The sequence below is a fragment of the Muntiacus reevesi genome, chromosome 1 (assembly GCF_963930625.1).
Source record: "Muntiacus reevesi chromosome 1, mMunRee1.1, whole genome shotgun sequence".
Classification (NCBI taxonomy): Eukaryota; Metazoa; Chordata; class Mammalia; order Artiodactyla; family Cervidae; genus Muntiacus; species Muntiacus reevesi.
Window position 1 is genome coordinate 220,746,212 of NC_089249.1, and position 25,262 is coordinate 220,771,473.

Here is a 25,262-nt window from a genome sequence, read left to right on the forward strand (position 1 = left end):
CACCAAGCCACTAGAACGGGCTTTGTCAACGTCACCTGGGGCAGTGGGTCACTTTGTTAAATGCAGTGGTCTGTTCTCTGCTTCTCTGCTGCTGCTGCTAAGTCGCTTCAGTAGTGTCTGACTCTGTGCGACCCCATAGGCGGCAGCCCACCAGGCTCCTCTGTCCCTGGAATTCTCCAGGCAAGAATGCTGGAGTGGGCTGCCATTTCCTTCTCCAATGCATGCATGCATGCTAAGTCGCTTCAGTCGTGTCCGACTCTGTGCGACCCTATGGGCAGCAGCCCACCAGGCTCCTCTGTCCACGGGATTCTCTAGGCAAGAATACTGGAGTGGGTTGCCATTTCCTTCTCCATCTCTGCTTCTCTACCCTTAAAGCAATATCTGACAATGTAGATATTTCCCTCCATGACCACTCTCCCCTCACAGAAGTTTAGCTTCTGTGACTTCACACACACCTGGTTTTCCTCCCTCCTTCCTGGCTCTTCCTTTCCTTTGTTGGATCCTCTTCAGAGAATTAGCTTGGGGTTTTTCTGTGGACCAAGTCCTGTCTCTTCTGGACTTTTTTCTTCTTGTTTCATTTATTTGGCCCCTCAGCTTTAAAGGGCTTCCCTGGTAGCTCAAATGGTAAAAAGTCCACCTGCAATGCAGGAGACCCAGGTTCCCAGTAAATGTTACCATCATCCACCCACTTGTTCAGAACAAAAACCTCAGAATCATCCTTGACTACATCATCTAGTCCTGCTGATACTATCTCCAAAAATTTGTTGTGAATCCAATCATTTCCAGCTTTTTTCACTGCTAAAACCTTACTCCAGGTCACCTGTATTAGTTTTCTGTAGTTACTGTAACACTTCCACAAACTTGGTGGTTAAAAACAATAGACATTTTTTTTCACTCATAGTTATGAAGGTCTGAAGTTAGTATGAGGTTGTCATCAGGGCAATATTTCTGCTACAAGGATTCTAGGGGAAAATCCTTTCCTTTGCCTCTGGCAGCTTCTGGTGATGAACTAGCAATCTCAAGCCTGTGGCCACATCATTCCAATCTCTCTCTAGTCATGTTGCTGCCTCTCCTTTTGTCTGCATCAAATCTCCCTCTATTTCTCTTTTATAGGGACATTTGTGAAGGTGTTTGGACCCACCTAGAAAATCCCAAAAAATAAAATCTTAGGACTCAATATTAAAAAAACTAAAATCATCTGGGCCCATCACTTCATGGCATATAGAATGAGAAAAAGTGGAAGCAGTGACAGATTTTCTCTTCTTGGGCTCAAAATTCACTGCAGATGGTGACTACAGTCATGAAATCAGAAGATGCTTTTTTCTTGGAAGGAAGGCTATGACAAACCTAGACAGCACATTGAAATGCCAAGACATCACTTTCCTGACAAAGGTCCGTATAGTCAAGGTTCTGGTCTTTCCAGTAGTCATGTAAGGATGTAAGAGTAGGACCATAAAGAAGGATATGTGCAGGTGAATTGATGCTTTCAAACTGTGGTGTTGGAGAAGATTCTTGAGAGTCCCTTGGACTGCAAGGAGATCAAACCAGTCAATCCTAAAAGAAATCAACCCTGAATACCCATTGGAAGCACTGATGCTGAAACTCCAATACTTTGGCCACGTGATGTGAAGAGCCGACTCATTGGAAAAGACCCTGATGCTGGGAAAGATTGAGGGCAGGAGAAGAAGGCACAGAGGATGAGATGATTGGATGGCATCACCAATTCAATGGACCTGAACTTGGGCAAACTCCAGGAGACAGTGAAGGACAGGGAGGCCTGGCGTGCTGCAGTCCAGCAAAGAGCTGGAATCAACTTAGCAACTGAACAAAAATAACAAAGATAATCCAAATAATCTCTCCATCTCAATATCCTATAACAATCACATCTACAGAGTGTTTGCTAGATTGATTTGCTTCCTTCTGCTCTTACCCACACAAGGCAGGAAGGAGGAAATCACCTGCTTAAAACATTTCATGGTCACCAGTACAATCCAAAACCCTTACTATGACATCAAGGCCTGTGTGGTCTGACCTTTGGCTGTTTCTCTGGCCTCCCCCACCTTTCCTCACCTTGTCTACTCTGTCCTACTAGTCCCACTTTTTAAAAAAAATTTTTTTACCATTTCTCAAATGTACCAAACACGCTTGGAGAGAGTCGCTTCTCTCTGGAATACCCACTCTCCATCTCTTCATGTGGTTGTTTTCCTTCTTGTTATGTAAATCTCAGCCCCAAGATCACCTACTCAGATCCTTTTTGTCATTCTCTGCCCACTTTGTCTATTTCCTTCACAGCACTTCTAGTTCTCTGAAATTATTTGCTTGTGTGTTTGTTGTTGGTATATGAGATTGTTGGCTATCCCAGGCTTCTCCTCTGCAGCTTAGACGGTCAAAATGGCATGGTATCCAATCATAAACTACCCTTTAGGATGAATCCAGTATGTCCTGCTTATCTCATATTCTTGAATTATGATACCAATGACTCAACATGGTACTTGTCTGCCTAATATAAGGTTGGAGGAAAGATCACTCATATATTCCAGATACTTTACTAATTAATAAAGATCCTTCATTAATCCAAAGAACAGGACTCCACAGGGGACAAACAGGAAAAAAAAAATCTTTTCTTTCCTTTCATGGTCCCTTAGTAGACATCTGCAAAACACTATTTTCTCTTTCCCATGGATGAAATTACAAACAAGTTTAATAATTCTTGGTTACTCTTAGATAATAATAATAAAAAGTCCCTTACTTGACTTGAGACTCAGGCACACTCTTGGTTCTCTCAGTCTGATATGGTTCAAAATTACAAAGCTCTAAACCCCTTAACCCTCCAATAACCCTCTCCAAACAAATCCTTTTTTTCCCCTCTCAATCTCTCTTCAATTTCTTACATCACTGAAGTAAGGGATGAGCCAACCCTCTCAATAGTCACCCTCCTTTGTAGGTACTGAAGACAAGCACTAACTACTTTGGCATGGATGGGAAGAGGGGATTCTTTATATTTCTTCTCTGCCTTTAGTTCTTAGCCCAATCTGCCTTCAGTATTTAGCCCAATCTAAGAATTCCATTTTATCACCCCCTTTCAAAAGTTATGATTATATTTGAGCTTTTTGTTGCTTTAGCTCTGTTGAGTTACTTTACAGCCTCTTGAAACTGCCAGTTGCTTTTTTTCATGTTAAGTTCCTAAGTCTCCCCATGCAGAACTTGTGAGGAGGCTTAGGGGTTCATGTGGGGAGACATCACATTTATCCTCATGACATTTATTTTTTCTGGATTCTAGATGGCACCATGACTTCCTTTTTATCTCCTGCTTTGGGAAAAGCTCTATCTGATATTATTATTGTACCCTCTGAATTCTCAATATCTTCTTTCTAAATAGAAAAATCACCTTCCACTCCCCTGGTTCAAGGAGAGCCAAATTTCCACAGCCTTGATCTGAAATCCTGACTCGAAGTGGAGAAGGGAGATTTCCCTGGTGGTCCAGTGGTTAAGAATCCACCTTCCATTGTAGGGGATGTGGGTTCCATCTCTTGTCAGGGAACTAGGATCCCACATGTCTCAGAGCAACTGAGCCCACATCCTTCAACCAGAGAGAAGCCTGCACAAGCAACTAAGACCCAACGCTGCTGCTGCTGCTGCTAAGTCACTTCAGTCGTGTCTGACTCTGTGTGATCCCATAGACAGCAACCCACCAGGCTCCCCCGTCCCTGGGATTCTGCAGGCAAGAACACTGGAGTGGGTTGCCATTTCCTTCTCCAATGTGTGAAAGTGAAAAGTGAAAGTGAAGTCGCTCAGTCGTGTCCGACTCTTAGCAACCCCATGGACCGCAGCCTACCAGGCTCCTCCATCCATGGGATTTTCCAGGCAAGAGTACTGGAGTGGGGTGCTATTGCCTTCTCCGAGACCCAACGCAGTTATAAATAAATAAACTTAAAAAATAATAATAATAAAGCGGAGAAGGAGCACTCCACAGGAAGTTTATGCTCTAAATTTCAGGAGACTCACCAACACTGTTAGCCTATTTAGGCCCCAAGTCTTTGCTAGAGTCCTACACTCCACCCTTTGTCTCTCTCTCATCCAATCAGCGTCTGGTATCTGTTTTCTTCAGCCAATTAGCTTCTCCAGGAGCTCTATCTGTTTGTCTTCTTGATCATCAGTGGGCGGTGCCTTTGTCCTGAGCCCAATCACAACAGAGAGTGGCCCGCCACTATCTTCTGTGACGGCAAGTGGGCGGGGCGAGACGATTCAGAAGAAACCAGCCTGCTAGCTGGAAACAGGTCTCAGCCCAGGAGGGCTGAGGACATGAACGGGAAGGAAGTTGGCACCCGGGAGACTTATCCTCTGGAATGTTGCAGCAGCACGGGTGCTTTCCGCCGCTGCGGCAGGGAGCGCGGCGGAACACACAACGCCCACATCGCCGGTCGCGGGGAGACATCGTGGTGCAGGTGCTGAAGCAGCCCCTATCCAGGGACGCCGTGGTGATATTGCAAGTGGTGGAGCGGGATCTTTTCAACCAGATAGCGCGCGAGGTGACCCGACTAAGTCAGGAGGGTGCGGACCTACGAGGCGAGCGCCGGACAACCGCGACTGCTGAGATCGGCTCCACCCTCCGGTCGCTCCTGTCCTCGAGAGTTGCGCTTCGTGCCCGCACCACCTCCTTCTTGATGCGTGGCCGGTGGGTGGCCCGCGCGCTGCCCATGCTAGTCCGAAGGAGTGGGCTCCGCTTGGGGTCCCCCTAGGACAGGCCCCGTTGCCGAATGCTTGCGGAAAATCGTGGATTTACAGACATAGCTAGCTTGTCATCCAGGCTGTAGCAGAGATACGTGCACCTAGACCTTTGGTGTGTTGCTGAAGAAATGAAGGTGTTTCCAGAGTAAATACCAGGAAAGGAAGAAACATTTGAAAATAAGGCAAAAATGTCATGGACTCGGGAAAAGTTCCAAGCAAACGTTAGATTAGAACCCAGGCACGTGGACCAACCTTATACTTCTCCCCCTGATGAAGATGGAAATAAAGGGAAAATCTGAACTTGGCGTCTTGTATGCTGCTTTGTGGGGTGGATGTGATGGGTGAGGAAAGCTCAGATAAAGATAGGGTTCCTCTAGTATAGGAAATGTCCTGTCTCCTCCTCTCCATCCCTAGAGGGGCTCCCTCTAGTTATCTTCATCCCTCTTAGTTATCTTCATCCTCTATACCAGGATGCACTTGTGTAATCAAATGTAGATGAGAGATGAAGAAGCCAGAATGGCAAGTAGAGAGTACTGATAAAACACTAGCCATCCAAGTCAAGCTTACTTAGAAGAGGAGCCTAAAATTAGGACTGAAGGGTAAAGAAGAGTCTTTACCCACCCCTGAACAGGCCCCCTATATGTTTCTACTGTTTCTTGGCAAGTTAGGACTCTCCATTTAGAATTCCCTTTTGCTTTTCTCTCATCCTACTTCATGTCATGGGTTTATTCTTTCTCATCTCTGTCCTCTTATTCCTATTTTATTCTCTCCACTTACTGTCACTTCTGTTTTACTTCTAATTACCCATTTTTCTTCCTTTCTGGCCCTCAGCTTATTCTTGCCCCCTTTTTCTTTCTGTCTTTTCACCTTTTTCTTGTCTGTCTTTCATCTTTTTTTCTCTGTACTGAGAAAGTTTTACATTTGGGCTGAAAATGTAAAGCCCTATTTCTCTAAAAGGCCTGGTAAATGAGGAAGAGAGGTAACCTGCTAATAACCCCAGGAGTAAAATAATGTGAGAAGTATCTTTGGTAGGTGAGGATATATGTTGAGAAAAAATTTAGTTGTAAGGCCTGTCTCTGTTTATTCCAACCCTTTCCCTGGGTTGTACAGACACCCAGCATGATGTCTAAAACAAAATGCTTGCTCTTCTGCCCTCTCCACCGGGAAAACACAAGTCTGGCTACAGCATCTGTTGAGATGACTATTTCAAGATAATTAGTTAAAGTCTTGATATTCTGAAGACATTAATTTCAGACTAGAAGGCAAAATGAGCTCCTTGTGAACACTGGAAAAAGCAGATAGGATCCTAAAGCTGCTTGGCAGCAAGAAGTGAATGGTGTTCAAGAAGCATACATGAAAATTTTTGGAAACAAATGAGGTGGGTCACATCTTCACTGAGACTTAAAAATAAGTCTGTATTTTCTTGGTACACTCTAAGATCATGACGACAGAATGAACTATGACATGGTGGGGGGGGGGGGCTGTTGCTTATGGGGAATGGCTTGTAGCAAACATTCCCTTGCCATGTACTCCAGTGTAGTACAACATGGAGAGAGGAGGAGAGATGGCAGAGCACTGTGGGAGGCTTTTTAGAAGTTATTATAAGACTCTCTTTGTAACCTGAGCATCTAGACTTACTGAGTCCCCTTTGTTTTTCCATTGCTAAGTCTTGTCGAACACTTTGTGACCCTATGGACAGTAGCCTGCCAGGCTCCTCTGTCCATGGGGTTTTCCAGGCAAGAATACTGGAGTGGGTTGCTATTTCCTTCTCCAGGGGATCTTCCCAACTCAGAGATCAAATGTGCGTCTCCCTCATCTCCTACATTAGCAGGTGTGTTCTTTATCACTGAACCACCAGGGAAGCCCACTGAGTCCCCTACTCCCTGCCTACACCTTATACTGGGGCCTAGGAGATAGCAGATGTGATAGTGGTGAGTCCTCCAGGATCTCCAAAGCCATTACTAGCTGAAGGTCTGGGCCTTGCTGATACATTAAAGCTCAGTTTATCTTGGAAAAATCTTGTCTAAGGGGTGGGCAGGATACGGGAAAGAAATGTCAAAGGAGAGCAGAGAAACAACTGGGAAGCTTGAGGGAAAGACCCTAAGGCATTAAGGAGACAAAGTTCCAAGATCAGGAAGAAAAGACCCCCTCTAAATCGGATGACTCTGACCTTTCATTATTGTTCCATCCTCCACCCCATAAATCCTACCCTGCCCTATGCTTGCACCACCTCCTCCTTAGCCTGCCCCCAATTCTTGCTCTGCCAGTCAGCTCCACTTAACCCAGCTCCCCACAACAAGGTAAGAAGACCCCATAAGTCCCATGGCATTGTTATCTTATATTTGTGTATCTACTTCTAGGAGGTCAAACAGCAAGAATGCAGCCCAGTGAAGCTAGAACCAGAGCCATAAAGAATTTGAATGCAAAAATAAAACCAAATAAATCAGTGCTTTTTAATTACAATTATACCCTGTCAATCATAAACAATGTCAGTGATAAAACACTTCTCCGAGGTAAAATCTCCTAGTAGTCTAAAGTCTAAATAACTGTAGATTTACAGTTCAGTTTGTCTATCTCAAGATCCTTATGCATCAAGCTTTTGAGTTGCTCTTTTGTGACCCCATGGACTGTGTAGCCTGCCAGTCTCCTCTATCCATGGGATTTCCCAGGCAAGCATACTGGAGTGGGTTGCCATTTCCTTCTCCAGGAGATCTTCCTGGCCTGTGTCTCCTGTATTGGCAGGCAGATTCCTTACCACTGAGCCTCCAGGACTTCAAGTAGCACATTTTTATTTGTCCTTTAATAAACATATTGGACTTCCCAGGTGGTGCTAGTGGTTAAGAACCCACCTGCCAATGCAGAATTTAGCCAAATAACTTTACAGCTTTTCTTAGTCCTGCCCAGACAGCCCTAAAAAATTTGTCTTCTTGCTACCTGGTAATATTTCAGCTCCTCTCAGAAGGTATTCTAGGTATTTCAAGTATCTTGCTCTAACACCACCTCTCTTTCTAGTTCACTCCTGGTCCACTCTTGACCCTACTGGAACTCCAGCCAACATCTTGTCACTGACCCACTCCACCTCTATCCTCCCCCTTCTCTTTGCCCAGCTTCCGGTCCAGGTTCTACCATTGTAACCATTCCCTGGGCACACACCCTTATGTCCCTGTCCCCTTTCCTTCAGACTTAATCATTTGGCAAGAAGTCTTTGCTACTGTCCTTGTAGCATTTACATAATGTGAGCCCAACCCTTTCCTGGGCACAACAGCTTGCCACTTCCCTACACCTCCATCCCAGCCATGTCCCTCTTTTCTATCACCAATTTTCTCACAATTTTAGGGATTCTTAAGCAGAGATTCCAGTGGAGAGAATTCAGACACCTATGAGTTTTAAAGGGAAACAGTTTATATATCTATCTTCAATAAACTCTGGCTAAAACTGAGCATCTCCTTCCATTAACAATGGAGATAGCAAACCACAGTAGGACCTACTGTCATGAGTAAAAATCATAGATACTTTCATACCACATTACAGTTGCAGGTATTTCAGAATGTCATTTATACTCTCACTAACTCAAAATGCTCTGTATCTTGTTATTTAATGTGTTAATAAATAAGCACACATTACTATATCACAAATTAATTTTAGCGTTTTTATAACAATTCCAACATAATTAGTTTCCTTTGTAACCCCATATATTTTGTCTTATGCATTTAAAAACAATGTAAGGGAACTTTCTTGACATGATCAAAGGCATATATGAAAATCCCACAATTAAGAACATAACCAATGTGGAAAGACTGAAAACCTTCCCCGTTATATCAGAAACAAGATGAAATGTCCATTCTCACCATTACTATTCAATATTGTGCTAAAAATTCTTGCCAAAGCAATTGGGCAAGACAGAGAAATAGAAGGCATCCAAATTGGAAAGGAAGAAGTAAAACTTGCTGTCATTACATATGACATGATCCTGTATGTTAAAAATCCCAAAGAATACACACAGAGAAAGAGACACTATTAGCGCTAATAAATAAGTTTAATTTGGCAAAATTGTAGAATACAAGATAAAAACACACAAATTTCAGTTGCATTTCTATATACCAGCAATACCATTTACAATAACCCCCAAAGAATAAAATACTTTTACATAAATTTAACTAGAAAGGTGAAAGACTTTTTACATTGAAAACTATAAAACATTGCTGAAAAAAATTAAAGGCTTAAATAAATGGAATGATACCTCATATTCATTGCCTGGAATACAGTATTGTTAAGAGTCAAAACCACCCATAGTGATGTAATCTGTAACAAAATTTCTTTTCTTTTCTTTTTTCTCCTTTTTTTTTCAGAAATAGAAAAGCCAGTTCTCGATATGTATGTATAATTACAAGAGCCCTGAAATAACCTCAACACTCTTGAAGAAAAAGAACAAAATTGAAGGACTCATGCTCCCTGATTTCAAAACTTATTACAAAAATATAGTAAAGGTCATCAAAGCAGAGGGGTACTAGAATAAACGAAGACATATAGACTGCTGGAATGGAACTGAGACACCAGAAATAAGCCCATCTATCTAGGGTCAATCAATTTTGAACTATGGGGAAAGAATAGTCTCTTAAACAAATGGTATTAATACAGCTAGACATCCACGTACAGTGAATGAAGTTGAATCCCCTACCTCATACACACCAAAATTAACTTAAAATAGATCAACAACATAAATATGAGACAAAATAATGAAACTATTAGGAAAAAACTAGGGATAAATCTCTATGACCTCAGATTTGGCAGTGGATTCTTAGGGTACCAAAAGCATGAGCAACAAAAGAACAGAAAAATTACTTGTAATCAAAATGAAAAAATTTGTGCATCAGGGACATTATGAAGAATGAAAAAACAGGGCTTCCCTGGTGATCCAGTGGTTAAGAATCCACCTTGTAATTCAGGGGACACTGGTTTGATTCTTGGTCTGGAAAGATACTGTGCCATGTAGCAACTAGGCCCATGTGCCACACTGCTGAGCCCACACTCTGGAGCCTGTGAGCTGCGACTACTGAGGTCACACACTGCAGCTACTGAAACCTCTGTACCTGGAGCCTGTGCTCAGCAACCAGAAAAGCCATGGCAATGAGAATTCCACGAACCACAATGAAGAATAATTCTTGCTCACCACAACTAGAGAAAGCCCATGTGCAGAAAATAAAATAAACAAATCCTTTTTTAAAAAATGAAAAAACAATCTACAGAATGGGAAAAAAAAAAAAACTTGCAAGTCATATAGATAATAAAGGCCTAGTATCCAGAATACACAGAGAACTCTTACAACTGAATAACAAAAAGACAAACAACTCAGTTTTTAAAATGGACAAAGGAATACACATTTCTCCAAAGAAGACATACTAGTGAAAATCAAGCACATGAAAATACATTAATCTTTGAAAGTCACTCAGTGGTGTCTGACTCTTTGCAACCTGACTACAGTCTGTGGAATTTTCCAGGCCAGAATATTAGAGTAGGTAACCTTTCTTTTTTTCCAGGGGATCTTCCCAACCCAGGGATTGAACCCATGTCTCTCACATTACATGTGGATTCCTTACCAGCTGGGCCACCAGGGAAGCCTGAAAATATTGGAGTGGGTAGCCTATCCCTTCTCCAGCAGATCTTTCCAACCCAGGAATCAAATCAGGGCCTCCTGCATCACAGGCAGATTCTTTCCCAGCTAAGTTACCAGGGAAACCCATATTAATCTTTATGGAAATGCAAATCAAAACCATAGGAAGAACCACTTCATACCCAGTAAGAGTGGCCATACTTTTTAAAAGGCAAGGGGAAAATAGGAGAAATTGGAACCCTCATATGTGGCCAGTGGGAGTGTAAATTGTTCAACAACTGTGGAAAACAGATTCCAATGACTCAAACAGAATTACCAATGACTCAGCAATTCTATTCTTAGGTATTTAGTCAAAGAGTTGAAAATAATTACTTAAGCATGTGTACACACAAGTTTATGGGAGCACATTCACAAAGGCAAACATTGCTCAAATGTCTGGCAATGGACAAATTGTGATCTATCCATACAATGAAATATTATTCAGCCATAAAAAGGAATGAAGTACTGACATATGCTCCAACATGGGTGCATACTTCCTTGGTGTGTGTGCTCAGTGAAAGAAACCCTGCATGAAAGATCGTATATAATATATGATCATATATAAATTCCATTTACATGAAATAATCAGAAGAGGTAAATTCACAGAGATACAAAGTAGATTGGTGATTGCCAGGGGCTAGATGAAGGGAGGAATAGGGAATGCTGAGGGCTGAATTGCACAATCCCAAATTTACATGTTGAACCCCTACTCCCCAGTGTGATGATATTTTATGATGGGGCCTTTGGGAGCTAATTAGATTTAGATAACATCATAAGAGTGCAAAAACTTCCCTGATGGCTTAGAGGGTAAAGCGTCTGGTCACAATGCAGGAAACCCACGTTCGATCCCTGGGTCAGGAAGGTACTCTGGAGAAGGAAATGGCAACCCACTCCAGTACCCTTGCCTGGAAAATCCCATGAACAGAGAAGCCTGGTAGGCTACATACAGTCCATGGGGTCACAAAGAGTTGGACATGACTGAGTAACTTCATTTTCACTTTCCCTTTCATAAGAGTGGGGCCCTCAAAAGCATAAGAACATAAATTTTTATTATGCCACATAGTCTTCAGTGTTTTATTACAGGAGCCCAAGCTGACTAAAACAGGGAGTAACTGCTTAACAGGTACAAAGTATCCTTTTGGTATGATGGAAATATTTTGGAACTTAAACAGAGATAGTGGTTGTACAACATTGTGAATGTATTAAATGCTACTTTGAATAGTTAATTTTATGTTACTTCTATTTCTCCTCAGTTTTTAAAAAAAAATCCAAACTCTCGGGAAGTAGAACTCACCACATGGCCAGAGCTGTCCAAAGAAATGCTGAGGAGAGAAACAACACTGGATCATTGCCATCAATACAACATGCCATGTAATGTCACACCATGAAATAAATCGAAACCTTGATTCTGTGGTTTCCTGAAGCTAGCATTCCACATTGCTGATCCCCTTTAAGGTAGAACATCTCCCAAAAGGCATCAGTATGTCCTGTCACCAGTCTCTCCTCCAACCTCATCAGAACCCTGACCCCCTTCATTCTCAACTTACTCCCCTTGGCAGCATTGGACTTTCGATCACTTTTTTTCTCCTCTACCTTCTTTCTCCATGCGGCTTCTACAAACCACAGTCTCCTCTTTTTCTTTCTTTCTCACTGGCCATTCGTTCTCAGCCTTCTATGCAGTTTCCTCTTCTCTCTCAACTTACTGGAATGTCCCAGAGCTCAGTCTTTGGCCTCACTTTCCAAGTGAGCTCATTCTGTTTTATGGCTTTTTTTTTTTTTTTTTCTTTTGCCCTTTGCACACGCAGTATCTTAGTTCCCTGACCAGGGATCCAAACCGTGTTCCCTGAAGTGGGAGCATGTAGTCCTAACCACTGGACTGCCAGGGAATTCCCTGTTTTATGGCAGGGATACAGATAAGTACAATTTATTGGCTAATGAGTTTCCACTTTTATATCTCCCACAGTACTTCAGATGCTTGTATCTCTCTACTTGACACCTCTAATAGGCATCTTAAACCTGAAGATCAAAAACCATATTCTCCCTCCACAATCTGCCTCCTCCCTGGCTTCCCTACTGGCCAATTGCTCAGGTCCAAACACCTCTAATTACATGCCACTTCTTTCCTTCTTGTGCATCAATAAATCCTATTGACTCCACCTTCAAAATAGATCCAGAATTTGACTGCCTATCACCATCTGGCCTGCCGACCCTGGTCTGTCCAAGGGAACTTGCAGTAACCTCTCGACTGTTCTCTCTGCTTCATTCTTGTGCTCTCCCATCTACTCTCCATGCAGGCCATATCTTACCAACATCAGCTCTCCTCTTCACTCAGTGTCAGTATACAGGCTGGAACCAAGCAGTCCCTGCCACGCTGTCTGTTTTGCATTCTTTGCTGGACTTTGCATACTCTTCTCTCTCCCCATGGATATTCTATCTGGTCATTCACTGATAGTCTACTCAAAAGCCACATCCTGAGAGACCTTCTGAACCACCTACCTCTCCCTCTACCCTTCTTTCTCTATTTTTCTTCATAGTACTTATTACTCCCCCACATATAATTATTTTGTTTACTTTCCATCTTTCTTTCCTGGAATATGAGCTTCTCAAGCACAGATAAATATTTTGTTTTCTTCTCTGCTGCATCCATGGTCCTTACCCTCCTGGCTCTCAGGACTTTCTGGGTGAGCTGGAAGGAATGAAGGCTGATTAAGCATGTTGAGGAAAATTCAGCTAGCTCACTGGGGTACATGAGAGACTGTGAGGTAAGGTCAGACTGGCCAGAAATTCCTGAAGGCCGAGTAGGCCACCAGAGAAATTAGAATATTATTGTCAGAGTTGTGGAAAACATCCCCCCCTTCTCTCAGTGCTTATGTCCTCCCTTCAGTGAAGGCTCCAATGTGAAAGAAAAGATTATCTAAAACTTGGAAATAGAAAAGATATTATTAGTGACAAAAATTCCCACTTTGTTCAAAATTTAGCCAGGCTCCTCTGAGCCCTCTTTTCAACTAAACCTTGATCTTGGGCTTCCAGGCTCTGCCTTGTATAGTCTAATTTTAATAAGAATCCTGTTAGGATTCTAGTAAGAATCTCCTTACCTTTAATATCTGATCACCCTCCCACAGCTAAACAAATTCCTCATCCCCCTCCCCATCTTCCAGGTAATATATGATGACCCTGGCCTGCCTTCAGCAGAAATCTTACTAAATCAGTTTAGCAAGAATCTCTTTACTCTTGATGTCTCCTCATAGCGATTTTCCATCCACCAACCCCACCCTGCTCCTTAGCTATAAATCCCTGTATTTCTGTATTTGGAATTGAGCCCAGTTCTATTATATAAGGTCTCTTTTCTCCTACTACAATAGTTCTTGGATAAAATGTGTTCTTACAGCTTTCACTGCTGTTCGGCTCTGATTCTCTTGGACACAAGGTATCCTTACAGTGGAAGGCTTGGCATTGTCTAGCACTTCTTTGGGGATTATCTGACTCCATATGCACCTTTGACTGGCTTCTATTGACTATTTTAGAGTTCTGTATGGGTAGAAACTAACCTGTAGAAAATCGACAGTGATGCAAAGTGTTTCTGTGTGGGAGAAAGGCCAAAGATTCCTATGTATCACAATACAAACAAAATTTGTGAAGAGAGGAACCTGATTTATTTCTGGTTAAAAAAAAAAAAAAAAACCCAAGGTAGAAACCATACCTTAAATATCATACGCTTGATAAATTAACCCATCTCACATCTGTTAGCAATCTCTTTTCAAATTCCCTTGTCTGGCTATTAAAAAAAAAATCTCTTCAAAATCTCCTTTGAATTGATTATAACATCATACAGGGACCCTCATTAATGAGTTGAGTAAAATCTTGATACATGCATCACTCATATATTTGCTTGCAATCATGTGTTTTACTTTTTGAAAATTATTTTTAGAGAAAGGCAGTGAGATCTTACTTGACAATCACAGTCTAAAAATAGACCTGCACTATGTCATTGCTCTGCTTTTGTTTTGTCCTCACAGCTTGTATGTTCCTTTGAGCCGACTATCCCCTTCACTAGCAGTCAGTTTGCCAGGGTAGGGACCTCCTCTTTGTTCACTGCTGTATCAATTTCCCACAAAGGACCATCTAGTCAAAGCTATGGTTTTTCCAGTAGTCATGTATGGATGTGAGGGTTGAACCATAAGGAAAGCTAAGCGCCGAAGAATTCATGCTTTTGAACTGTGATGTTGGAGAAGACTCTCGAGAGCCCCTTGGACTGCAAGGAGATCAAACCTAAAGGAAATCAAGCCTGAATATTCATTGGAAGGACTGATGCTGAAACGGAAGCTCCAATACTTTGGCCACCTGATGCAAAGAACTAACTCATTAGAAAAGACCCAAATGCTGGGAAAGATGGAAGGCAGGAGGAGAAAGGGATGACAGAGGACGAGATGGTTGGATGGCATTACCAACTCAAATGTACACGAATTCAAGCAAGCTGCAGGAGATGGTGAAGGACAGGGAAGGAAGCCTGGCCATGCTGCAGTCCACGGGGCCGCAGAGTGAGACAGGACTGATCGACTGAACAACAAAAACATATCGATTAAGACTCAATGAATAAATGAATGAATTAGTGATTGAATGGTACATGGTCTGGAGCACAAGAAGCGGGACTTCCCGTTGATGCTAACTTGCTATCTTTGCTCTCTTTTGTTAAAACTGTCCCCCCTGAAATCTTTTTCAACTAGGCCTGACTTTGGACTTTCAAGCTTGTCTCTATAACATTCAATTTTAGCAGAAATCCTGCTCAGTATGTTTCACCAGAATGCCCCATCCTTGATATATTATCACTCTGAATATATAATGGGGTTCCTGGTCCTCTACCAAGTGATATCTAATATCCTGGTAGATATTACCCAGTTAGATATCCTTTTGGACAGAATCCTCACCACCCCCGCCCCCCCCCCCCCCCCTCGCCGCGCCCTTAGTAATTTTTCATCCACTGAATGCACCCTACCTCTCTCTTTGGCTATAAATTTCCAGTCTCGCTTGTTGTACTCAGAGTTGAATTCAATCTCACCTCTCCTACTGCAAGCCCCTGGTGCAGTAGTAGCCATACACATCTTGATTGCTATCCCCCACACCACCCATTCAATAAAGTCTTCCTTAGAGTGCTTTAAGGGGTGTCATGAACGAATAATGTTCTTCTTTAACACTGATAGCCCCCCATTATCTCTAGCCAGGACTGGGTGACTTGGTAGAGGAGGCGGTGTGGGTCTTAAAAGGATGGGTATGCCAAAGACAATAAGGCAGAAAGCCCTAATAATTTGGAAACAACAGCAATCACTGTTGCTTCCTCTGTGGCAAGCTATTTCCATACGCTTTCCTTGTATTCACTCACCCAGCTAGGGCCAGGCACGTGCGGCGGGAGCCTGGGATCTGGCAGTGGCGGGTCGCCCGATGGGCAGAAACCTGGCACTTTCTTTTTGCTTTTGCCACTGTAGTTTCCTTCCTTTGCTGGGTCGGATGGTCACTAAACCCTCTGGTTTTCTAGCGGGATTGTCCTTGCTTCTTGACTCGATTTTCCTGCCAACCCGAGAGGCTAGGCAGTCGGCAGGAACTGCAAACCCGGCATTCTTCAACAGTTCCGCAGGCAGCCGCAGGCGCCGAGCGCAAGGTTCTCCTCCGCCCTGACCTGGTGGATCCGCCGACAGCCTGCGCAGTGAGGCGGGGCAACGCAGCAGGCTGTTGTAGAAAGCAGGCCGTTCCGGAACAGTTTTTCTCCAGCGTGTCAGGATGGCCGAGTGGTCTAAGGCGCCAGACTCAAGGTGTGTACCTTCCCCCTAGGGCTTTCTGGTCTCCGAATGGAGGCGTGGGTTCGAATCCCACTTCTGACAGGCGCGTTTTTGCAACCTTTCGCGAACGTATCCAAGAACATTTTCCGTTTAGTGCTGGCGGTTTCTGTTTTCTGTTTCTGAGACAGCGGCTATATTCAGACTTTACGTTGCTCCGGTTCTTCATTATCTGTTTTCTTCGGCTTTGCAGCGGCCGAGAAATCGGTCAGGTGGAAGAGGGAGGCGGTATGAATACCGGAGGTTCTAGTAACCGCATTCAGTAACACAGTTTACGTCACATTTTATACAGTTAGTCTAGCTTACAGTAGAGGATTCTCATATGTGTTCCCTGGTGGTCTAGTGGTTAGGATTCGGCGCTCTCACCGCCGCGGCCCGGGTTCGATTCCCGGTCAGGGAAAATACTTTTGGGGTTTTTTGTTGTTGTTGTTTCAACTTAACGCCAAAAATACAATATTGGCTACCTTTCTGTTCAGAACATAATTACCAGAGGCGAGGATTATTCTGGTTAAGGAGTGCTGGCTGGCTGTGGATCACTGTCCTATACTTACGATACCTTAATTAGGAAAGGAAGAACAAGGCAGACAGCACCAACTGATCCCAAAAGAAAACTCTGATGCTGCCACAAGTGCCAGGTCTTCCAATGCCCAGGGTTAAAAAAACAAAAAAAAAACAACCAAAAGTCCCCCGAATACTCAAAATGACATTAGAATGACCGATGTCAGCTAGAGAGGGCTCACTGCTCACGACTCAGGCAAGTTTTACTATAAAAAAGAGTCAGGAAATTCTTCCCACCCCAACACGTTCCTTTCTATTTTGAAAGTAAACTGAAATAAGTAAAATAATGACATAACGAACACCGGTGTTCTTTCTACCTACATACGACATAGGTTAATATTTTGCCTCATTTTCTCTTTCTTTCTAGACATAATCAGAGCTTCCTCAGTCTCCCACCCGTTTGAAAGTTGCATACATTATTACACTACTCCATGTCACACCTGAGAAAACCAGCATTAACTTGTCATCAGATGCCAGTCCACATTTGAATTTACCCTAATTGTTCCCAAAATATCTTTTATAGCTGCTTTTTAAATTTTTTTATTCTACAAATTTCCACTGCTCATTTTTCTGTTGTGACTCCTGTGGAAAATAATCTATTTTAATAATAAAAACTCTTCAGCCACGTTTAAGTTCTATCTTCTTAGTATTTGTATAATATTCTGACCCTCTATGCTTAATTTGTTGTTTTTGAAAGTATTCATTTCTCCCTGAGTATCTTTTCTAGACCTCCAGGCCAGGCTGTTAGGATATAGCCTACCTCCATATTAGTTACAGCTTGGCTTACCAAACTACCCTTGAACAAGTAATTTTGCCTCTGCTTTTCTCTTTCCTAGCTGTTGGCTTTTTTTTTTTTTTCCTTTTGGTAATTCAGCGTCGTGTGGAGTATAGCATAGCAAATGATGACTGGTGGTCAGGTTGAGCTGAGTGCAAGTCCTGACTGGACTTTTCAGAAGGCAAGTTGTCTATTCTCTCTAAGCTTTAGTTTTCTCATCTGTAAAGCTGGCCAATCAAAGGATGAATAAGAAAGAGAATGAAATTTCATCTAACCTTTAAGTTTCATTTTGAAATTTTCTCTCCTCTTCAAAAGGAATTGGAAGGAACCTAAGTATATATATATATATATATATATATATATGTGTGTGTGTGTGTGTGTGTGTGTGTGTGTGTGTGTGTGTAAAGAATTTTAAAAAGCTGGGACGACATATACTAAATGTAACTGATTTTCTATAACTGGTAGGATTATGAAAATTTTTAATTTTCTTTGTCCTAATGTCAGGCATTTGCTGATTTTTCTACCATGAGTATATACAATTTATTAATAGAAGAATAACACAATTATTTGAAAAATTGCCCACATGTTATACAAAAATCAATTCAAAATGAGTCCTAGATTTAAATGTAATACTTAAAACTATAAAATTTTATGAGAAAACATAGGAGAAAACCATTAAGACCGAGTGCTTAGTGAAGAGTTCCTAAAAATGACATGTAGGAAAATATTAAATTGGACCTTATCAAAATGAAAAACTTATTCTGCAAAAGACCTTAAGACGATGTAAAGACAAGCTACAAACAGAAAAAAAATATTTGCAAACCACATCTCTGACAAAGGGCTCATATCTAGGATGTATAGAGAACTCTCAAAACTCCATGATAAAAAAGTAAACAATCCAATTAGAAAATGAGCCAATGGCAGGACAAGACATTGATGTTCAAAGTTGTTGAAGTGCAAATTAAAATCACAATGAGATATCACCACAAGCTTTTCAGAATAGCTAAAATAAAAAGTGATAACAGCAAATGCCAGTGAAGATGACAAGAAACTGGATCACTTGTTCATTGCTAGCGGGACTGTAAATGGTATAGCCATTTAAGAAAGAGTCTGGCATTTTTTTTTTTTTTTTTTAGGAAACTAAACATGCAGTTACTATATGACCCAACAATTACATTCTTAGGCATTTATCCCAGAGCAATGAAAACTGATATTTACACAAAAACCTGTACACAAATGTTCAAAGCACTCTTATTTATAACAGCCAAAAAACAGGGAACAATTGAAATGCCCTTCAACAGGTGAATGGTTAAACAGGTGGTAGTACCACCATACCATAGAATACTACTCAGCGCTAAAAATAAATGAACTACTGATGCAGGATATAACTTGGATATACCTCAGGGAGTTATGCTGAGTGAAAAAGTCAATAGCAAAAGGTCACATACTTCATGATTTCATTCACATAACATTTTAAAAAAGAAAAATTATAGTGATAGAAAACAGATTACTGACTGATAGGGCTTGGAGATGTTGGGAGGTAGGGAGTGGGGCAGAAGTGACTAAAGAGACGTAGCAAGAGGGAAATCTTTGTGTTGATGAAATAGTTCTGTATCATGTTGTGGTTGTAGTTAGAAGAATATGCACATGTGAAATAATAAAATACCTAGGAATAAACCTACCTAAGGCGACTCAATGGACTTGGGTTTGGGTGGACTCTGGGAGTTGGTGATGGACAGGGAGGCCTGGTGTGTTGTGGTTCATGGGGTCACAAAGAGTCGGACATGACTGAGCGACTGAACTGAACTGAAGGAGACAAAAGAGCTGTATACAGAAAACTATAAGACACTGATGAAAAAAAAAAGACATTAACAGACGGAAGATATATCTTGTTCTTGGGTCGGAAGAACCAATGTTGTGAATATGACAATATTACTCAAATCAATCTACATATTTAAGGCTGCTGCTGCTGCTGCTGCTGCTGCTGCTGCTGCTAAGTCGCTTCAGTCGTGTCCGACTCTGTGCTCTGCCGTCCCTGGGATTCTCCAGGCAAGAACACTGGAGTGGGTTGCCATTTCCTTCTCCTGTGCATGAAAGTGAAAAGTGAAAGTGAAGTCGCTCAGTCGTGTCCGATTGCTAGCGACCCCATGGACTGCAGCCTACCAGGCTCCTCTGCCCATAGGATTTTCCAGGCATGAGTACTGGAGTGGGGTGCCATCACCTTCTCCAGAGTCAAGGCACTCCTTCTCAAATTGTGGCTCAGCCAGTAAAGCCTCTGCCTCCAATGCAGGAAACCTGGGTTCAATCCCTGGGTCAGGAAGATCCCCTGGAGAAGGAAATAGCAACCCACTACAATACTCTTGCCTGGAAAATCCCATGGATGGAGAAGCGTAATAGGCTACTGTCCATGGGGTTGCAAAGAGTCGGACACGACTGAGCCACTTCACTTTCCTTTCCTCTTATCAAATTGTCAATGGCATTTTTTCACAGAACTAGAACAAAAAAGGTCACAATTCGTATGGTAAAATAAAAGACCCCAGAATAGCCAAAGCAATCTTGAGAAAGAAGAATGAAGCTGGAGGAATCAACCTTCCTTATTTCAGACTGTACTACAAAATTACCACAAGGGCTTCCCTTGTGACTCAGCTGGTAAAAAAAATCCACCTGCAATGCAAGAGACTTGGGTTCCCACTCCAGTATTCTAGCCTGGAGAATTCCATGGACTATAGTTCATGGGGTTACAAAGAGTCAGGCACAACTGAGTGACTTTCACTTTCACAAAACCACAGTCATCAAGACAGTATGGTACTAACACAAAAACAGAAATATAGACCAATGGAACAAGACAGCGATAAACCCAGAGATAAACCTATACACCTATGGGCACCTTATCTTTGGCAAAGGAGGCAAGAATATAAAATGGAGAAAAGACAGACTCCTCACGAAGTGGTCCTGGGAAAACTGGACAGCTACATGAAAAAGAATGAAATGAGAATACTCCCTAACGCCATATAAAGGTAAACTCAAAATTGATTAAAGACCTAAATGGCTTCCCAGGTGGCTCAGTGAGTAAAGAATCTGCTTGCAGTTCTAGAGGACCCAGGAGGTGTGGGTTTGATCCCTGGGTTGGGAAGATCCCCTGGAGAAGGGCATGGCAACTCACTCCAGTATTCTTGCCTGGAGAATCTCACAGACAGAAGAGCCTGGTGGGGTGCAGTCCATAAAGTCATAGAGAGTTAGACATGACTGAAGCGACTGAGCACACAAGGATACTATAAAACTCTTAGAGGAAAACACAGGCAGAACACATTTTCACATAAGATCCTCTATGACCCACCTTCTAGAGTAATGGGCAAAAGAGTTCCAGAAAAACATCTATTTCTGCTTTATTGACTACTCCAAAGCCTTCGACTGTGTGGATCACAATAAACTGTGGAAAATTCTGAAGGAGATGGGAATACCAGACCACCTGACCTGCCTCTTGTGAAACCTGTATGCAGGTCAGGAAGCAACAGTTACAACTGGACATGGGACAACAGACTGGTTCCAAATAGGAAAAGGAGTACGTCAAGGCTGTATATTGTCACCCTACTTATTTAACTTATATGCAGAGTACATCACGAGAAACGCTGGGCTGGAAGAAGCACAAACTGGAATCAAGATTGCCGGGAGAAATATCAATGACCTCAGATATGCAGATGACACCACCTTTATGGCAGAAAGTGAAGAGGAACTAAAAAGCCTCTTAAATGAAAGTGAAAGAGGAGAGTGAAAAAGTTGGCTTAAAGCTTAACATTCAGAAAACTAAGATCATGGCATCTGGTCCCATCACTTCATGGGAAATAGATGGGGAGACAGTGGAAACAGTGTCAGACTTCATTTTTTTGGTCTCCAAAATCACTGTGGATGGTGACTGCAGCCATGAAATTAAAAGACGCTTACTCCTTGGAAGGAAAGTTATGACCAACCTAGATAGCATATTAAAAAGCAGACATTACTTTGCCAGCAAAAGTCTGTCTGGTCAAGACTATGGTTTTTCCAGTGGTCATGTATGGATGTGAGAGTTGGACTGTGAGGAAAGCTGAGCGCCGAAAAATTGATGCTTTTGAACTGTGGTGTTGGGGAAGACTCTTGAGAGTCCCTTGGACTGCAAGGAGATCCAGCCAGTCCATCCTAAAGGAGATCAGTCCTGGGTGTTCATTGGAAGGACTGATGCTGAAGCTGAAACTCCAATACTTTGGCCACCTCATGCGAAGAGTTGACTCATTGGAAAAGACCCTGATGCTGGGAGGGATTGGGGGCAGGAGGAGAAGGGGACGACAGAGGATGAATGGCATCACCGACTCCATGGGCATGAGTTTGAATAAACTCCGGGAGTTTGTGATGGACAGGGAGGCCTGGCATGCTGCAGTCCATGGGGTCGCAAAGAGTTGGACACGACTGAGCGACTGAACTGAACTGAACTGATGAATCTATAATTACTTAAAAACTTTACTTGCTGTCTGCATAATGGATGACATCAGCCCTCAGTCAGGAAGAAGCCCACTTCTGGCATTATGCCTTACAAACACCATCATCTGTCACTTATCACACTTATTTGAACATATAGTCCCTGCTATGGACTGAACATTTTTGTTGCCCCCAAAATTCTTATGTTGAAACCTAATCCCAATATACATATATTGCCTTGAGCATGTTGCTGGTCGCACAGTTGTCTCCATCCAAGTTCTCAGCTTCCCTTAAAATTTACAGTCGTGGGAGATGGAGGAGTAGACATGGGGAGGGTAGGTAGGAGTAGACTCAGTTTAAAGGAATAATAGAAGAGTCAAGGACCCCAGATGAGGCCCTTGGAAATCGAAGGCTTCTCTGACTCTCAGTATTCTATTCTATAATTATTCAGATGCCAGTCAGGATGTAGATAAAATATTTAGTGATAGTCTTAAATTTAATGAATGCTTTACTGTTTTAATCACTACTATATCGTATGTTGCTGTTGTTGAGACATTACCAATAAATCCAAGATCATGGGTGACCAACTATTAGAGGGATTCTGTTCCTGGGCCTTATATGGCACCTCTTGGTTGACACTTTTGGAAAAATGTGGAGATAAAATGAAAGAGTAGATTTTGATACTATTCCTGGGTGACCATGGTGACCAGAATTACTCTAATTTCTAATGTCAAGAAGTTGGCTATAGCTCCATTTTTTTTTAATTGAAGTACAGTTGATTTACATGATCAATTCAGGTGTAGCTATAGCTCCATTTTTTTTTAATTGAAGTATAGCTGATTTACAGTATTGTTTTGGGTGTAGCTATAGCTCCATTTTGGAGTGGGGTTCTTTTGGATCTCTGGGGCCCTTTGTCAAAGCCAGGCCCACAGCCTCTTGTATGTTCTGTGCTGTCTTGAGCCCTGATTTGAGGGCTGTGTCAATTGAGCCATGAGGCAGGTTTGTGTGCTCACCAGCAAAGTGGACCCATCTAAGTTCCTGGGCATAGTCCACATACTGGTAGGGAGTGAAGAGGGCAAAACCACCCATGGTTTTGCCCATGGGAGGGCAAAACCACCCATGGAGTAGTCCTGGCTCCAGCGCTTGATGATGGAATAGGGGCACAGGGCCCGCAGTTCCTCCTTGGAGACGTCATGGGTTGTAGCCAGGTCATCAAGACAACATCAGCTGCCTGGGCATGGTCCAGGGCAGCAAAGAAAGAGGAGTTGTCATCCATGGTAAAGGAGGTGAGGATGACTCCTGTGCCATCCGGGAAGGTATGACGGGTAGTGGATAAAGAGGAAAGGCCGATCAGTGCCGAACTCACCCCCAAAGAGGCCTTCATGCTCCCAGAAACTCTGCATGCAGGCCAGGAACACTTGGGTGACACTGCTGTAGTGGATGGATCGCAGTACATTCTCCTTGCCATGGGATAGAGGTGGCTGGAAACGGAGGAGCTGGGCAGCCTTGGCTGTGGTGGCCACAATCATGCAGTCAGCAGTCAGACGTGCCCTGGGTTTCAGAGGGTCAGGCGTTTGGTAGGTGATGTGCACGTGATCTCTGTATGACTCCACCTCTTCTGGTGGCAAGTGGAGCTGAACTGTTCCAGGCAAGAGAGCAGCATGCAGGGCATGGGAGAGCTGGTCAAAGCCCTCAGTGATTTCATCGGATCTGAGAGTGAGCAGGCAAGGGAGAGACAGGAGGAGGAATGTTGATGGACAAGGCTAGGCAGAGGATGGGCCATTTGGACTGCACAGAGGCTAAGGCCTCTAATGGACCTGCTCTGATGTCCCCTCCTGAATATCTGTAGCACTTTTTTTTTTTTTGGTAGGAATCAGGTCACAGAACTCTGAGGGAGAGTGAGTCTCGGTTTCTTTTCTTTTTGCAGCTTCAGACTATCCTGACAGTGACCAGGGGTTTGATGGTTGGAGTCTGGAGTTAGAACTCCCGATTCATCTTCCTTGGCTGAAAGACAGTGAGGCACCTTGTAAGGACCCTTATGTCTGTAACCAGAAAGCAGGTGAGGCTTACAGCAAAGCAGATCTGTACCTTCCTGATGTGACTGCCTCTTAGTCAGAGGTTCTCAAAGTGGGGCTCTTAAACAAAAAGACAGAAAGCAGCAGCAGCCCCTGGAACATGTCAGAAAGGCATGTTCTCAGGTCCTAGCCCAGATGCGCTGAATCAGAGATTCAGGGTAGGGTTCAACCTTTGTGTTTAACAAGGCCCCTAATGATTCTGAGTTCACTGGAGTTTGGAAACCCCTGCTTTCCCACTTCCCCATTTCTTCTGGGATTTTCCCACCCAATTTATCTAAGCTTTCTACCAGTCCCAAAATGTCCTGGTTAGTAACTGGCTCACCCATGCCCATTTCCCCATTTCACCAGCCTGTTTCCCATCGGGAATCCTGGAAGAAGAAGATGAAGTTACACAGGATCTCTAAGAAGGTGTGGTAATAGCCACCATACATATTCATCAGGTCCTCCACCATCTGCAAGGCCCCACGGCTCAGGTTCCCTACTGTGATCAGGTATTGCTGCAACCAACCAACCATGTCCAGGGCATCCAGGGACAAGGAGAAACAGAATTGGACAGAGTGGTGTGGCCAGGTCATTCAGCCAGGCTCCTGCGGGCTGCTATGTGTCTGCCTGGCATACTGGGCCGTGACAGCCTCAAAATGTTCTTCTTGGCCCTAATAATAGGAAAACAGCTAACTCTCTGTGCTGCTTCTCATGTATACACACTCTGCAGAGCCCTTCACTTGTATGAGCCTCATATGATCCTAAGAAGTAGCTTAGGAGGCCTGCCAGCTGTCCCTGTTCCAGGGGCTCTGTCTTTGCTCCCCATAGATTTATTGGCAGCTACTGGCCTCTATCCAAAGGCTGAACTGCAGGCCTCCTTGGCACTACACTCATGGCAGCAGGACCACGAGGGAACAGAGCCACCATTCTTGTGGTCTGTCCATCACACCAGGCTCATCCTCTATTTTGACTAAGATCTCTCTCACTCTGTCTGAGTTCTCTGGTCTCAAGGCCCAGGAGGCAGCATGAAGAGCGCAGTGGTAGGGTCCTCTGGTCTTATCTTCCCCGGAGGCCATGTTCATCTTTCCCAAGTCTCTAGGAAGCATTTTCCACCACCCTGCCTTCTCCATGGAGCAGGACTCCCTTTTAGGATGAGCCTTCATGAGGTTAACTGGTGCCAATTCCTGGTGCCAGGGCTCCTACCAGACACTGCATCC

The 25,262-nt window shown here is 43.2% G+C and overlaps 1 long non-coding RNA gene and 2 other non-coding genes across 3 annotated transcripts in view; all 3 read left to right on the plus strand.

The window, feature by feature from the left end:
• The first annotated feature begins 16,144 nt into the window (after positions 1-16,144).
• On the plus strand, positions 16,145-16,251 carry TRNAL-CAA (transfer RNA leucine (anticodon CAA)). The gene is made up of 2 exons: positions 16,145-16,182; positions 16,206-16,251. It is a non-coding gene; the product is annotated as a tRNA-Leu (tRNA).
• The window catches only part of LOC136167606 (uncharacterized), a 40,088-nt gene continuing 30,996 nt past the window's right edge, over positions 16,171-25,262 (plus strand). The window contains exon 1 of the long non-coding RNA XR_010663097.1: positions 16,171-16,182. This is a non-coding gene — a long non-coding RNA (uncharacterized lncRNA). The remainder of the gene's footprint in view (positions 16,183-25,262) is intronic.
• On the plus strand, positions 16,535-16,606 carry TRNAE-CUC (transfer RNA glutamic acid (anticodon CUC)). Its single transcript has one exon. It is a non-coding gene; the product is annotated as a tRNA-Glu (tRNA).